Below are 14472 nucleotides of genomic sequence, written 5' to 3'. Positions count from 1 at the left end.
GGTAGTGAGCCTGAAGTCTCAGAATTAGTTCCTGCCATTCCTGTACTGTTTAGTGTGTGTATATACCTTTCATATTTCAATATTTTCCTTTGAATTTCATGACTGCTGAAGGATGAACTTCACTTTGGTAAGAGTGGGTGCGAGTGTGGGATTTGAACTCTATACTAATTGTATATTTTGCCCATTGACTGTAACTCTGAATTTATTTTTCTCACAAAAATATGTGAGCTGGGAGGGGTGGGGCAGAGAGAAAAGAAATGGAGTTATTTCCATAAAGACAGAACTGGAATATACTCCGGCTCTACAAAAATGCACAAAGGTAAATATTCTTGCATTCAGTGCATTGTTAATACTTTGCTGGCTATATGCTTTCAAAACCTAACTGTGAATAATGCTAGACAGTGATGTGGGCTATCACACAGCTGTGTAGAATTATAATGATATTTGATCCTGCACTTACGAGTAATCTTTTTCTCTCAAATACACTTCGATTTTTATATCTCAAGAAAGACATTATTTGGAGAAATTGATCTAGGATCACACCTGAATCAGAGACCCTTGCAGAACTCTTGCATTGAATGTACTTGTATGTTTTGGAAATAAAGCAAGTTTGATATTCAGCTAGCAAAAATAATGAGAAAAGTATAATAAAAATGATATTGTCATTGTTTCTCAGTACAAGTGAATGGTTGTTGCTGTTTTGATAAAGGCAACAAGCTGATAGTTGTATTTGAAAGCAACATAGGTTGAACAATTTAAATCAAAGGTTTCTTTTTATATTAAAAGTATATTTTGATATATCAGTAGCAATATTGACTTACTTTTGTGGTTTTTTTCATTATGTGTTACAAATTTATTCTGTGAGATAAATTTTGGTGGATAGGTAAAAACATCTCTAGTGTAATTACATTAATGAATATACTGTATTGATCTCTGTGAAAATTAATATTATCTGATGGATAGTTATTGTTTCGTTAAAAAATTATCTCACCCTTTCCATTGCCCTCAATTTGCTGACCCCACAATGGTAATTTTTAAAAGAGGAAATCTATTTATTTGATTGGTATTGCATAATCTAAAATACAAATTTGTGAATTACACTGTTCTTCTGTATTTCACATCCATTGCTCTTAGTAATTCCCCTTGCAAAATTAGGACCTAGGAAAATAACAATTTTAGCTGTGGAGTACTCTTGACAGCATAGTTGCTGCTAGAATTTATATTGCTAAGTAAATAGTTCATGCAGTTAGGCAAAATAAAAGTTGACACTCTACTGAAGCAGTGGGCTACAGCAGGTTTCTGTATCCTCATTAATTTGTAGAATAGTGCATATCTCTCACATTAATGAATGTAGTAAAGTCACCATTAATTCAAGGTATAGTCTTTACATAAAGGTTTTCATACACAAACGCCTTCTGTTCTAATACAAAGACAAGAAAACACCTTTTACTACACCCACTCTTTTCCTATGCCTCTCTAACTTATGCTCATTTTTCTTCTCTCTTTCCTTCATATGATATTGTATTTGATTATTTGCACATAAATTGTAAGTAGAACCACTTTTATATGTTTTCCAAGAGGACTAGACTTTTTCTCTTGCAGAGTAATTAGACTTGAAAGGGGACATGGAAAAGGCTATTGTTCAGCTTCTACCTTACCAATAGATTACTCTGCTGCAGAGATCCACTACTATCTTTTACACTCTTTAACAGGGTAAAGGGCTTTTTTGATTTCCCTTCTCCCTTTAACTTCCTTGCATCTTCATGTGCAATTTTGGAAGGCTGGGTGTGGGAGAGAGAAGGTATCAGAAATGAGATAAATTGAGCTCTCTATTTCAGGTTCTATTCCATATAAAATCCTATCAAGTTTTTAGCTGGACTGTGCAAATATCAACAGAGACTTTATTTTGGTTCTTTGTACATTTTTAGAGGGCCTAAGGATACATTTCTGGAAACATCATAATGCAACCTGTCTTTTTAAAGAATATACAAACTTGGCTCCTTCCTAGCTACATGATTAACGGTTTTAATTAATTGTTGTTTTTAGTTATTTTAGCTGTAATAAATCCTAATGCAATCTTCCTATTTTCTTCTAATGTCTCAGTATAGCAACATGTTAAAAGTATATTTTCTTCTTTTGTAGCAGATGGATAAAATGTACTCATGAAATCAAAGAATCCTTGAGGTTATATGTGAAAAAATGAGGTACATAAAAAAGATGGAGTACACAACAGAAGTAGTATGATTTTGTACCTGTCCCAATTTTATATCCATCTTACATGAAAGAGCAAAACTTCACATTTAAACAGTGTCAGACAGATGGTCTCAATGGGCTGATAGGGAGACAGGCAGGTATTATGGATGGAATCAAGAGTAAATCTTGGCAGGTCTTGTATCAGCACAACTAGATTTTGTATTATCCCAATCCTAAAGTCTCGGAGTTTATCTAAAAGATGAATTATTATTGATTAAGGCAGTGAATGTAGCAGAGGATACCAAAGACCCCACTACCCACCACCACTTATTCTTCTTTGCAACCTATGCCATGTTTGAGACATTATAACATGTGTCAAATTGAAGGCTCATGGTCTAAATCTGGCCTACCATGTCATTTTATGTAGCCTCCAGGATACTGGACTATAAATTCTGTATTCCTCACCATTAGTCATCATGACTAGAGCTGATGGGAGTGATACAGTAACAGGAGGCAGTCTGCAATCACTTAAAAAGGAATGCTGTGATTACTAAAAGTCAACATCGATTTCTCAAAAACAAGTCATGCAAGACTAATCTTAGCTTTTTTTTCGATAGAGTTATAAGTTTGGTAGCTGCAGGGAATGTTGTGGATGTAGCATATCTTTATTTTAGAAAGGCCCTTGACAGAGTCCCCCATGGCCTCCTTGCAAGCAAACTAGTCAAATGTGAGCTAGGCAATGCTACTATTAGGTGGATCTGTGATTGGTTAACCGACTGAACCCAAAGGGTGCTCACCAATTGTGCCACTTCATCCTGGAAAGAAGCGACTAGTAGAAATCACTTACCAGTTTGTAGAAACTGGATTGGGATAGCCTCAACACAGGTTACTTATGGGAAAGTATACTTTTTAAAAACTACTGTGGTGTTTTGTAAGGATCTCATCACATTGATAAGGTCCCCTGTGCCAATTCTCCATTTGTAACGAATCAGTGGGGCAATCCTGGCACTCCAGTCAGCTGGCAGTGATGCATCCCCATCATGCGTGGGAAAGCGTCACTGCATGATTTGTTCCCCCAGTAGCCCTATTCCAAATTCCAAATGGAACACAGGGAGGCTTCTGTGTTGGCGGCACAGCATCCTACCACACTGCCATCTCAATTGAGTAACGGAGCTCCACCAAAAGTGAGGCTATGTCATGTGATGAGCGACGTAGGACTCTGTCACTCAACTAAGGTGCCGGCATCCTAGGATGCTAAAAAATCATAATGTGATTATGTCAAGAGGATGGCTCGAGGATGGCACGTGGTGGTTGAGAATCCTCCGGAGCACACTCAGCCACTGCCTGATTCACTGTACTCCTGGCATAATGCCAACAGGACAGCCCAAGGATTGGGGAGGAGGATGGCAAGGAGGATCGGGGCAGTTGCCACATGTCCCTCTTTCCTCCCAGCATAAGAATAGGATGAGTAGTCCTGTCCTTATGCTGGGGGGACAACCTGAAGATGACCCGGGCCCTGCCCTGCTCCTCCTGGCCGTGTCCTTTCCCGGCCCCTCCCCAGCCAGTGTTTTCCTAGCCCCCCTCCTTCCTGGCCCCACTCTCCCGGCCTGGACTAGATGGTCCATGTGGTCTCTTCCAACTCTATTATTCTATGATTCTATGTTCTATCTAGAAGTCTGCAGTTTGTTCTGCTTGTTGGGATAATGGAGTTTGAATTTAGATACAAGACTTCTGGATATGATGTCAGATTTTGAAATGCCCTTTAACTTTTGTCCTCACCACTTTTGCATCTAAGACTTCTGAAAGAGTCACTGTCACATTAGGCAAGAAGGTGTTGCCATAGCTGTGGAACTTCATCATCTTCAACACTCCTAACAAACATCATATATTTAAAGATGGAATCTTTCCTCAAAGTGCTTCTGGAACTGAGACAAACTGGGCTTGGGAATTGTGTTATTCAATATTGGAGTTTTATCTGATGCATACAAGTGAAAAATTTATCAGACATCTGGCAGAGATTTCCTTCTGTGACTGGCAAGCACTTGTAACCCAGCAATTCTTGGATGGAAATGATTTTTCTCTCACTTTGGAATTCAGTTTGGACCAAGAATGCTTTAGAATGTGGATCCTAGAAATGAAATAAATTCAAATGTACTCTTTGGTCTGTCCTGATCCTTTTGTATAATCTTATTTAAGAATCATTCCTCTTTCTTGCAGTTATTGAGTTATATTGATAATAAGCTATTTTACATAGTGTTGATCCAAAATTCATCCCCTTTCTTTACATGGTTGTAACTTGTGGGAGAGCATTTTAAAGTCAAATCACAGTGAAAGCAAAGCTTATGTGTCTATTTAGCAGCTGAAGTGTGCTCTCTACCTCTGACAGAACCATTAAAAAAGAAATGAGGAAGTTTTGTTGTCTTGACCAAAACATTTTTGTGTTCAGCTCTAATTTTATTGTTGTTCAGGTTTTCTTAATAACTTCGAACATATCTTTAGCCCAAAATACAACACCCTTGTGGATTTTAAATTAGTAGTAAATTACAGGGTTAAATGAAAACAGTACATAGAAGGCTGAATAGAGTCTTCTACAATAGGTAAGAAGCAGTGAAAGGGAGGAACTTGGGTAAGATGCCATGGAAAGTGGGATTGGGACTTCAATCTATTCAATGCATTGGCATCAAAGATCTACAGCTTTCAAGCAATATGTGTGTCCTCTCAAGTTTGATTCTATAGTTATTTAAAAAATCCTGTTAGGTTTTCAGTGTGGTTTGGGCTGGTGATAGACCCTGATCTGCAGCCATAATGTGGCTTACTGATGGTATGCCAGGTTTTGAAAGAGGCATTTATTGGAAAAGTTTGTTACATCTTTTGTGTGAGGGGCACACTGGGTCTCTTCCTCATGTTTTAGTAATTTACCTCTTTGGGAATAATTTGGACTTGCTCAAGAACAAGGCCCTCATTTTACAAGCTCTTTATGTTATACTAGGAAAACAACCACAAGTTGGCATACAACTTCAGGCACCACAAGCCAGCAAACCTGATCAATAAGATGGAGCAACTAGTAGCCAGGCATTTTAAATCAAAATATCTGATTTGTTCTTGTTGAGTAGTGAGATGTTATGTGCTTCAGATATTCTGGATAAAAGGGAGAATTTCTGATTCACTATTATCTACTGAATAATGTTGAAACAGTGTTTTCTAAGATGCCATCTTGGAGACAGATCAGTTTCATCTTTAGCTACTGAAGGAGGCAGGACCTGAAACATTACTTCATTAATATTTTAGTTCTCTCTGATGCCACCTCAGCCAATTTGCCCATTGTCCACTTCCAGCACAGAGCCCTTCTCATGACACACAGGCACTTCTGGTCGGGCTCTGTGCCAAAAAGGGAGAGGAAGTGGCTCATGCCACCACAGCAACATGGGAACCATCCCGTATTGCCTTCCCAGCAATAGCGGTAAGTCGGGTGGTGACGCTTTCCCTCATGGGATGAGGGGCACAGAAAGGTGTGCAATGTGGGGCATGGAGCAATGGGTTCTCTATGCCCCCCCCCCCAAGGAACTCATGGATTTGCTGCAATGCAGTGCAAATTCATCGGCCTTTATGATTTGCCTGTTTATTTATGAATGAAATCAGTAATAAAATACTTTTAAACAAAACAAATCCTTAAGAGAAAAAAGCTAGCTTGAATAACATGTCTTTGAAGAACAACAGAAAATATGTAGGATTTCATAAAATATGAATAAATCTTGAAATATAGCCTCAACTGGGCATTATAGCTACTGTCAATGCTTTTTAAAATAAGAAATCATCATGTCTCATAGCTTGACCTACAACCTAATCACATTATGATTTTTTAGCATCCTAGGATGCCGGCACCCTAGTTGAGTGACAGAGTCCTACGTTGCTCATCACATGACATAGCCTCACTTCTGGTGGAGCTCCATTACTCAATTGAAATGGCAATGTGGTAGGATGCTGTGCTGCCAACACAGAAGCCTCCCTGTGTTCCATTTGGAATAGGGCTACTGTGGGAACAAACCATGCAGTGACGCTTTCCCACGCATGATGGGGATGCATCACTGCCAGCTGGCTGGAGTGCCGGGATTGCCCCACTGATTCGTTACAAATTGGAGAATTGGCACGGGGGACCTTATCAATGTGATGAGATCCTTACAAAACACCACAGTAGTTTTTAAAAAGTATACTTTCCCATAAGTAACCTGTGTTGAGGCTATCCCAATCCAGTTTCTACAAACTGGTAAGTGATTTCTGGGACAAGAAAGGGAGATAAACTATGCTTTATTTGGTTGTTCAGTGTTTCATATTTTTCAAGCTAAGTTCCATCATATTTATACGCCATGGCTTGATATGGATTCATTTTGTACATGTTTGCTAAAGTTTCTCAAATAGTTTTCCGTATTTTTGTGGTATTTCTATTAACTCTACACTGTAATGTCTATAAGAATTCTATCTACAAGAATTTTGTATAATGCTTGATTTTCAGGCAGACCTTCAGCTCTAGAAGCTGGAAGAGATCTCCAAGGGTCATCCAGTCCAACCTCCTGCCATGCAAGGAGGTACAATCAAAGCACTCTTGATAGACAGCCTCTCCGGAAAAGGAGAAGGAGAGGAGAGTCTCCAGAGAAGGAGACTCCACTTCGAGGCAGTCTGCCAATCTTCAGGAAGTTCTACCTAATCTTTTCAGTTGAATCTTTCCCCCTGCCATTTGAAACTATTGCTCCCTTGTGCCCTGGTCTCTAGAGCAGCAGAAAGTCAGTTTTCTCCCTCGTCCTAAATGGGACACCTTTTTCAATCTTGAAACATGTTTCTCGTGTTCTCTCTGGAGGGAGAGAAGAGAGGGAGAGAACGGAGACGGTAGGAAAAAACAAAAGGAAAGGAAGGGAGGAGAAAGAGAGAGAGAGAAAGAGGGAGGAAAGAGGAATAGAATCTTGAGAGAGAGGAGGGCCTGAGAAAAGAGCCCAAGGGGCTGCATCTGGCCTCCGGGCCTGGGTTTACCCATAACTGAATTAGCCTCATTGCAAAAACTACACTTGATAGACAAAAAATAAACACAGATCTGAATTCAGTGCAAAAACCTCTATAAGAATGACTTGAAAACTGCACTCCAAGCTGCACATAAATTTGAGGGAAAAGACAGCCCAATCCATTGATCTATGCAATGCATGTTCATTTAGAAAATAATGTTGAAATGTATAGATTCTTCAAGCATCAGGGTTGGTGAGGCAATATATTATGTCACATAAAAATCACACAGTACCTTAAGGGAAATCTAAATGCATAGGTCATGTCTTGTAACTTTCAGATGCTACATAAATACTTTAATTTAATTCCCATGTCCATTTTATTGTTTGAATAGTTATTCAGATTTGTTTACAAGGGTTTCAACACCTTGCTATTGCTTTTTCTTGCACAATATATTTGGAATGTCAGCAAAATAGGAATATAAATGTATGACTGAGGGCCCTTCCAGACCCTCCCAGGATATCCCAGGATCTGATCCCAGAATTCTGCTTTAACCTGGATTATATGACTCCCCGTTGCCAGATAATCTGGTATAAATAGAAAACCTGGGATCAGATCCTGGGATGTAGGGTCTGTCTGGAAGGACACTTGCATGTGTAGAGAAATAATTTCTTCAATTTGTTGTCTACTGAAAATGAATAACTAACAACAAATATTATTTCTACGTGTACTTCAACGTGAATTTATTCCCTACTAGCTATACTCTAAATGCAGTGATGGGCAAATTTTAAAATTTTGCTTCATCAATTTTCTCATTTCCTTATCTGCAATCTCTTTTTGGCCTTCATTTGTCAAAATTATGAATGTGGAGAAAAGGTGGACACCAAAGTCCATGCAAGTGTTTGTATTTACTTTCTCCTAGTATTTGCAGTTTTGTGCACAATTATTTTGCAAATGCTTTTCTATAACAGGCATCTTGGGGTCTCCTTTCGTCATAGGCACACACTGATTGACTTGCAAACAGGATAACAAATCTCTGGGCAGGATGCATTTTGGTATGCAAGTATGTTCTGTTTTCCAAATATAAACTTGATCCATGTATGAGGGGAGGGAAAAAGAAAGAGGGATGAAAGCATGGGGTTAGTGGCCCCTCTGATACCTGGGCAACACCTGGTATATATGCTAGTTAGAATATAATATAATGATGGGTTTTTTCCATGGTGTTTTACCATACACTGTGGAAGGATTAATCTTGATATTAAATGGTTATAACCTTCTCTGGTCATGTCTGGCAAATAAAGCTATAATTCTGTCAAACTGTACCTCTTCCATTCTATTCAGCATCTAACAATTATGCAGTCACAAGGTTTTCATGGCAAGACTTGTTCAAGGGAGGTTTGACTTTTCCTTCTTCTGAGGCTGAGAGAAAGTGACTTGCTCAAGGTCACCCAGTGGATTTCTATGGCTAATTGGAGATTTGAACCCTGGCCTCCAGAGCCATAGTTCAGTGCTCAAATCACTATACCACACTGACATTTAGTTGTGTTTACTTCTAGATTAAATGGATCAACATTAAACTATGACAGAAAGTCCCTGTTCATGACTCAAACACACAGTCTAACTCTGATACTATATTTACTCAGCTCTTATCGCAAATTATATGAAGTGTGTAGTAGATGGCATATTTTTAAATGACTGATAAGTATGTCCAAGGTTAATAATCTGCACCATCTACCCTGTTTTCCCCAAAATAAGACCTACCCTGAAAATAAGCCCCATCATGATTTTTCAGCATTTCGGAAGATGGGGTTCTTGTGTGTTTTCTGGGCTATATGGCCATGTTCCAGAAGTATGGCCATACAGCCCGGAAACACACACAACAACCCTGTGATTCCTGCCACGATAGCTTTCGACAACACATTTCTGAGGATGCTCGAAATACAAGCCCTATTTCAAAAATCAGCCCTATAGTTCATTTAAAAAGTAAATTTGGAAAAATAAGACTGCCCCTGAAAACAAGTCCTAACACATCTTTTGGAGCAAAAATTAATATAAGACTTTGTCTTATTTTAGGGAAAACAGGGTACCTATGTAGGTTTGCCTAAGCAGAAAGGCTTTCAGTTGTTATTTGAAGGATAACAGAGAGGGAGCTGTTTTAATCTCATTGGGGAGATTATTCCATAGGCTTGGGGCAGCCACTGAGAAGGCACTCTCTTTTGTTGCTGCCAACTGTCTATCTCTCTGCAAAGGTAACACACAACTTAGGGAGAAGGCCAGGAGTTATTTGAAGCTCCATGGTAGTCCTCCACAATGACAGGAGGGTGATATATATCTGATCCTGCCCCTTTTTCCTGAACTGGTCTATGCAGACTGTGGAACGGTTTGAATTAGAGCCAGTCTAGCTGTCCACAGTAATCCTGGAATGTGGGGCTGCTTCAGTGTTTTTCTGAAATGCCTAACACAGTGTGTGTATCCAGGAGTGACTTCTGGTCAGATGCAAGATATAGGGCCAATATAGACAAGCACTTAGAATCATAGAATCATAGAATTGGAAGAGCCCACATGGGCCATCCAATTCAAACCCTGCCATGGAGGAAAATACAATCAAAGCACCCCTGACAGATGGCCATTCAGCCTTAGTCAACAAAACATGCTTGACATCATATGAGATCTCATGGGGGTACTCTGGATCCATGCCATGGGAGTCCACATGCATAGAAGTAGTTGAAAGGTGTTCGAAATTCAAAATACATGTGTCACATAGCTTATCTAGTATTTTCTAACATAATATCCTGGCCTCGGCTATAATGAAAGATGCTCTTCTTTCACCTGTGCTGAAATAAGAAGTTCAAGTTCAATTGCCAGTACAATTGGCTTCAGTTGCCAATCCAACTGAGATAATGGGATAACACTATCATGTCCTTTGCCTTGAATTGTAAAAGGCTTTGAGTTGCTCCTGCTTATTGTTATGACAGTAGCATTTAAGAAGTTTTGGAAAAGAGTGTTCTAACTATGTAGACAAGACAATTCTAAGAGAGAGGCTTTTCTCCTTCATTTTCTTGCCATAGAGATCAGATTCAGCAACATAGTTCATCTTGCCACAAAGAGACATCTAGCGCTCATAGTACATGTAAGATATTCAAGTATGCTGTGATTATGACACCAAATTCTGGGGATACCGGGATATCTACAATGAGTTGTACTACATCACTGAAACCTTCAGAACAACAGTAATATTGACAAGATTTTATTAAAAATCCACCCTCATCTAGCACTGTTCTGTGCAATTCTCTGTTTTTTTTTCTTTTGAATTCCAGTTGGCATTCTGTTTGCATTTCTAGCTGTAAGTGGTCAAATTGGATTAAATTCAAGAGAACAGTAAGCTGAAAAGTAGTGGGCTGAAATAGTTCCTCTAATATTCAAATCTTTTCAAACACAATTAACACAATTGTCTTTGTTTACATTTGGACTGCATATTCAAGGATAACTGAATAACCGATAAATGTACACAGCTAGCTAAAGGACTGGGCAGTGAAATAGCAAATAATCTTATAAGGTTCAAGATGCTAGGAGGAAAGAGGCTACTATTTTGCTTAGAAGAGATGGCCTGCTGTTGTAGTGATATGAAATTATCCTGCAAACTCCAAGAAGTCATTAAGATTTTCATGGGGAGACAGAAGGAAAATTAAGTTCTGCTGCCAAATAAAAGGTTTCCAAAATGATTTGGCATTGTTTTAATTAGTATAGCTGTGAAAACTCAGTTTATTGTGCACTATGTGTGAAGATGGTGTTTCCAGTGGATTTTGTTAATGAGCACAAGGAGAACAGTAACAGACTTTATGACAACTCCAGGAGAAAGGACAAACTACTGCTTTCATTCACTGGGCTTGGAGTGTAGTAATGTTGGGGGATACTGTCATAACAAGCCTTAGATCCCACTTTGAAATAAAAAGTAGGCTATAAATAAACAAATACCAGCAGAGAGGAACTTTTATCCCCAAAGAAAAATCACATTCTTGCAGAACCTTTAATACAAGCGAACACACACACACACACACACACACACAAACATACAATATACTAAATAAAAAGATATTTGGAAACTGTAGATTTCACAGAAGCTTTTTGCTGGAACACTGCTGAAACCTTACTGGTATGTATTTCATAATCTCTTTATATCTTGTATATAAGGCTGCTCTGAGTCCCCTTTGGGGTGAGAAGAGCAGAGTATAAATACAGTAAATAAATAAATAATTCTAAAATTGTATTGAACATACAACCAGTTCAAAGAGACTATAGAATGTGTTTTTATTTAAATTTCTTTTATGTGAATGCTAATCCTGACAGATTTATAAGGGAAACTAGGGAATTTACACGTAGTGTAAGTTCATGATTGACCTTGAAAAATCTATAGAATCAAAAGATATAGTTGTAGCTATAGGAGAAGGCAGAATGAAGGCCCTTCTGCACTGTCTGCCCTGCCAGATAATCCAGTTCAAAGCAGATAATCTGAATTTTATACAGTTGTGTAGAAATGGCCTGAGAGCATTTCTACCTTATGCAATAATTGTTCCATCCCAAATGACAATTTTCTTCAGTTCCCAACATTTCTACCATTCCAGGCAGTGAGAATTTGAAAGTCATACATAACTAGAACTCTCATATCTGCTGTCATCATTACCTTATTACTATGGAGAGCTCCACAATTGTTTTTGTTTTGTTTAAAAATATCTGTGATGATTACATGGGTAAAGCAAAAAATTAATAAAATAAACCCAAAAACATTTTGGGACCCAAAAGGGGGGGGGGGGTTCCATTATGTGGTGGGGAGCATTATGGTACTTTAAAAAAAGCTGCATGAACAGAATTTTTGCCAATATTTTTGCCAATACACTTATCCTGAGGCAGAAGTGGAGCTGATGGTGTTTCTCAAAATTAAAAACGTATTTTCGCCTGCTTGGAACTAGGATGGCAAGTCCCATCTAGCTTGGGACAACTGAAGTTTTGCACACAATTCCTTTCCAAGGGTGCTTTCTATTTGGTAGAAATGGCACAGAAATTTTTAGTTTCCTTCAAGTAATTCTGACAGTTGTGTTCCCAGAATCTGGCAGAAACAAAATGGCTGCACCAGTTAGAAATATTACTGAAGTTATATTTTCCTCTTACAAGATCAATGCTTCTAAGAGTGAGGTGGGTATAGATGTACAGAAAATTTCAACTGATTTTGGGGAGAGTATTGTAGCATTGTAAATGATTAACAAGGCCGCAATCTATAGCCCTGAAATTGGAGACAATTTTTCAGAGTTGAAAGTGGCAAGAAATATTTTCACATTTGGTGTGTGTATTTACTTTTATTAATGCCCTGGTTTTACTTATTTGGCTGAGAGATTTTCAGTGTGTGTCAACTTGCAAATTTTTTTTACTAAAGCTGCCAGTTGACCAAAAAAAATATATATGCATACCACAGGCAACACTGTTTTATATTAACTTATTTTAAAACTATTTTCAGTATCTAGTACAGCATCCATGGTGTTTGCCCAAAGGGAATACTTCTTTCAGTGCAGAACAATACCACTGATTTTCTTATGGATGAAGATTCAATATTTCATTTTTAAACAGAGTTTCTAATAACATCCAGAACAAGGATGCAATTATTCACTTAATTTTATCTTTAAGGCAGCAATGAATAATTTCAGTTATTTTCTTTCCATTGCAAGGAAGTTTTCAGAACTCACACAGTTTTGAAGGCTATTCACCATTTGGGACCTATTCATTGGGACAAAATTAATGTGTGGTGTTGTGTAGAACCACTGCAGATTTTTCTGCATGAAATATTAGTATTATCCTGTGTATAAAAATGCTATTTTCTGCACAGAAAATGCTGTATTTGTAATTTGCCCATGATTGCCGTGCATAGAAAAGATCTTCCTGTCCAGGGATTATATTTCTGCACTGGTTCCTGCATAGAAAATGATCTATTTGAGAATATTTTCAGTGTAAAATTTCCCTATCATTTATTTACATGGAAAAAAACAGTTTTCTGCGCAGCATTTCAAGCACAAAAACCAATATTCCTGTATTGAAATGTAATTTTCCACAAAGAAAAGACTGTTTCCTGCAGAGAAAATGCTGATTTCTGTACAAAGTAACCATGTGAATATTTTACACAGTATAAGATTCTCATCAGACTTCTCATCACAGTTTCTCAACACTTAGCAAAGAAAGTTTTCAACTTCAAAAATATTTTCAAATATTAATTTCATTCCTTATCCAAAAGGCTAGCTAAATTATAGTACTCTTCTATAGTAAATTAGGCTATCATTAGCAGAAGCATATAGATCCTTACAGATATTTCTCCACAAAACCTATTCCAGAATAAAAGTTTTAATCTTCATGCCATAATGGGACTACAAGGCTTTTCAGTGAGTTATTAAAATGTGTTTTACTACTCTGATTTCTCGTAGATATCTTCTGTGAAATGTATGTATAGAAACAACTATTTCCAGAATAAAATCTCATTTCTAAGGAGGGGAGGAATTATTGAATTCCAGATAAAATTATAAGATAAATGTTGTGAGAGGCACTGCAAAACAATGCAAAAGAAAGGAAACAAAAAATAGATGACAACAGTAACATCATTATTTTAAAAAAATTGTATTATACACTGTCTGTATTATGTAACACATTACTTCTGAATGTTAAGTTTAGTTGAGAGCACTGATAGAATTTTTAGGATGTAGATACAAGCAACATACATGGATACATGGATTACAGTGGGACTTACTTTTGGGTAAATATACATAGGCACTGTACCATACCATAGCTTTCAACTACAGGAGGTTTTATCTATTAGGATCACTGTGGGATGTCTTATGAAAGAATCAAGTGCCATGAGAATATAGATAGAAACATTTTTTTACAGATCTCAGAGAAAGAGATAGACTGTATTTGGAGTTTTAAAGACTTTATTAGTACAATCCTATGCATATTGATGTACCAGCAAATTCTACTGTATTCCATAGGGTTTGTTTGTTGTACGAATATTTACATCCTAAAAGAGTCAGATAAATAACTTTCATGACCCATGAAGACATATACTTTTTAAAAGAATATGGGAGATCCATGTAGTATGATCTAAGAGCCCATTCTGCCCCTTCCACAAACATACATACACCAGCAATAAGTACCATCATTACATCTTGCAATAAATACCCTTCAAGGACAGCTATTGCAAAGTTTATGAGTGCACTGGGAAGCTGCAAACATATGGGTGATGCTTGCTTGAGCCCA

At 37.7% G+C, this 14472-nt stretch overlaps 2 protein-coding genes across 6 annotated transcripts in view; one reads left to right on the top strand and one right to left on the bottom strand.

Moving 5' to 3' along the window:
* The window catches only part of ctnna3 (catenin alpha 3), a 1223202-nt gene that overhangs the window by 470306 nt on the left and 738424 nt on the right, over positions 1-14472 (top strand). The gene's annotated exons all lie outside the window — the stretch shown is intronic.
* Positions 1-14472, bottom strand: part of lrrtm3 (leucine rich repeat transmembrane neuronal 3) — a 169622-nt gene that overhangs the window by 112882 nt on the left and 42268 nt on the right. The gene's annotated exons all lie outside the window — the stretch shown is intronic.

The sequence above is a fragment of the Anolis carolinensis genome, chromosome 3 (assembly GCF_035594765.1).
Source record: "Anolis carolinensis isolate JA03-04 chromosome 3, rAnoCar3.1.pri, whole genome shotgun sequence".
In the NCBI taxonomy this organism is placed as follows: Eukaryota; Metazoa; Chordata; class Lepidosauria; order Squamata; family Dactyloidae; genus Anolis; species Anolis carolinensis.
This window is presented reverse-complemented; position numbering and strand designations above follow the sequence as displayed.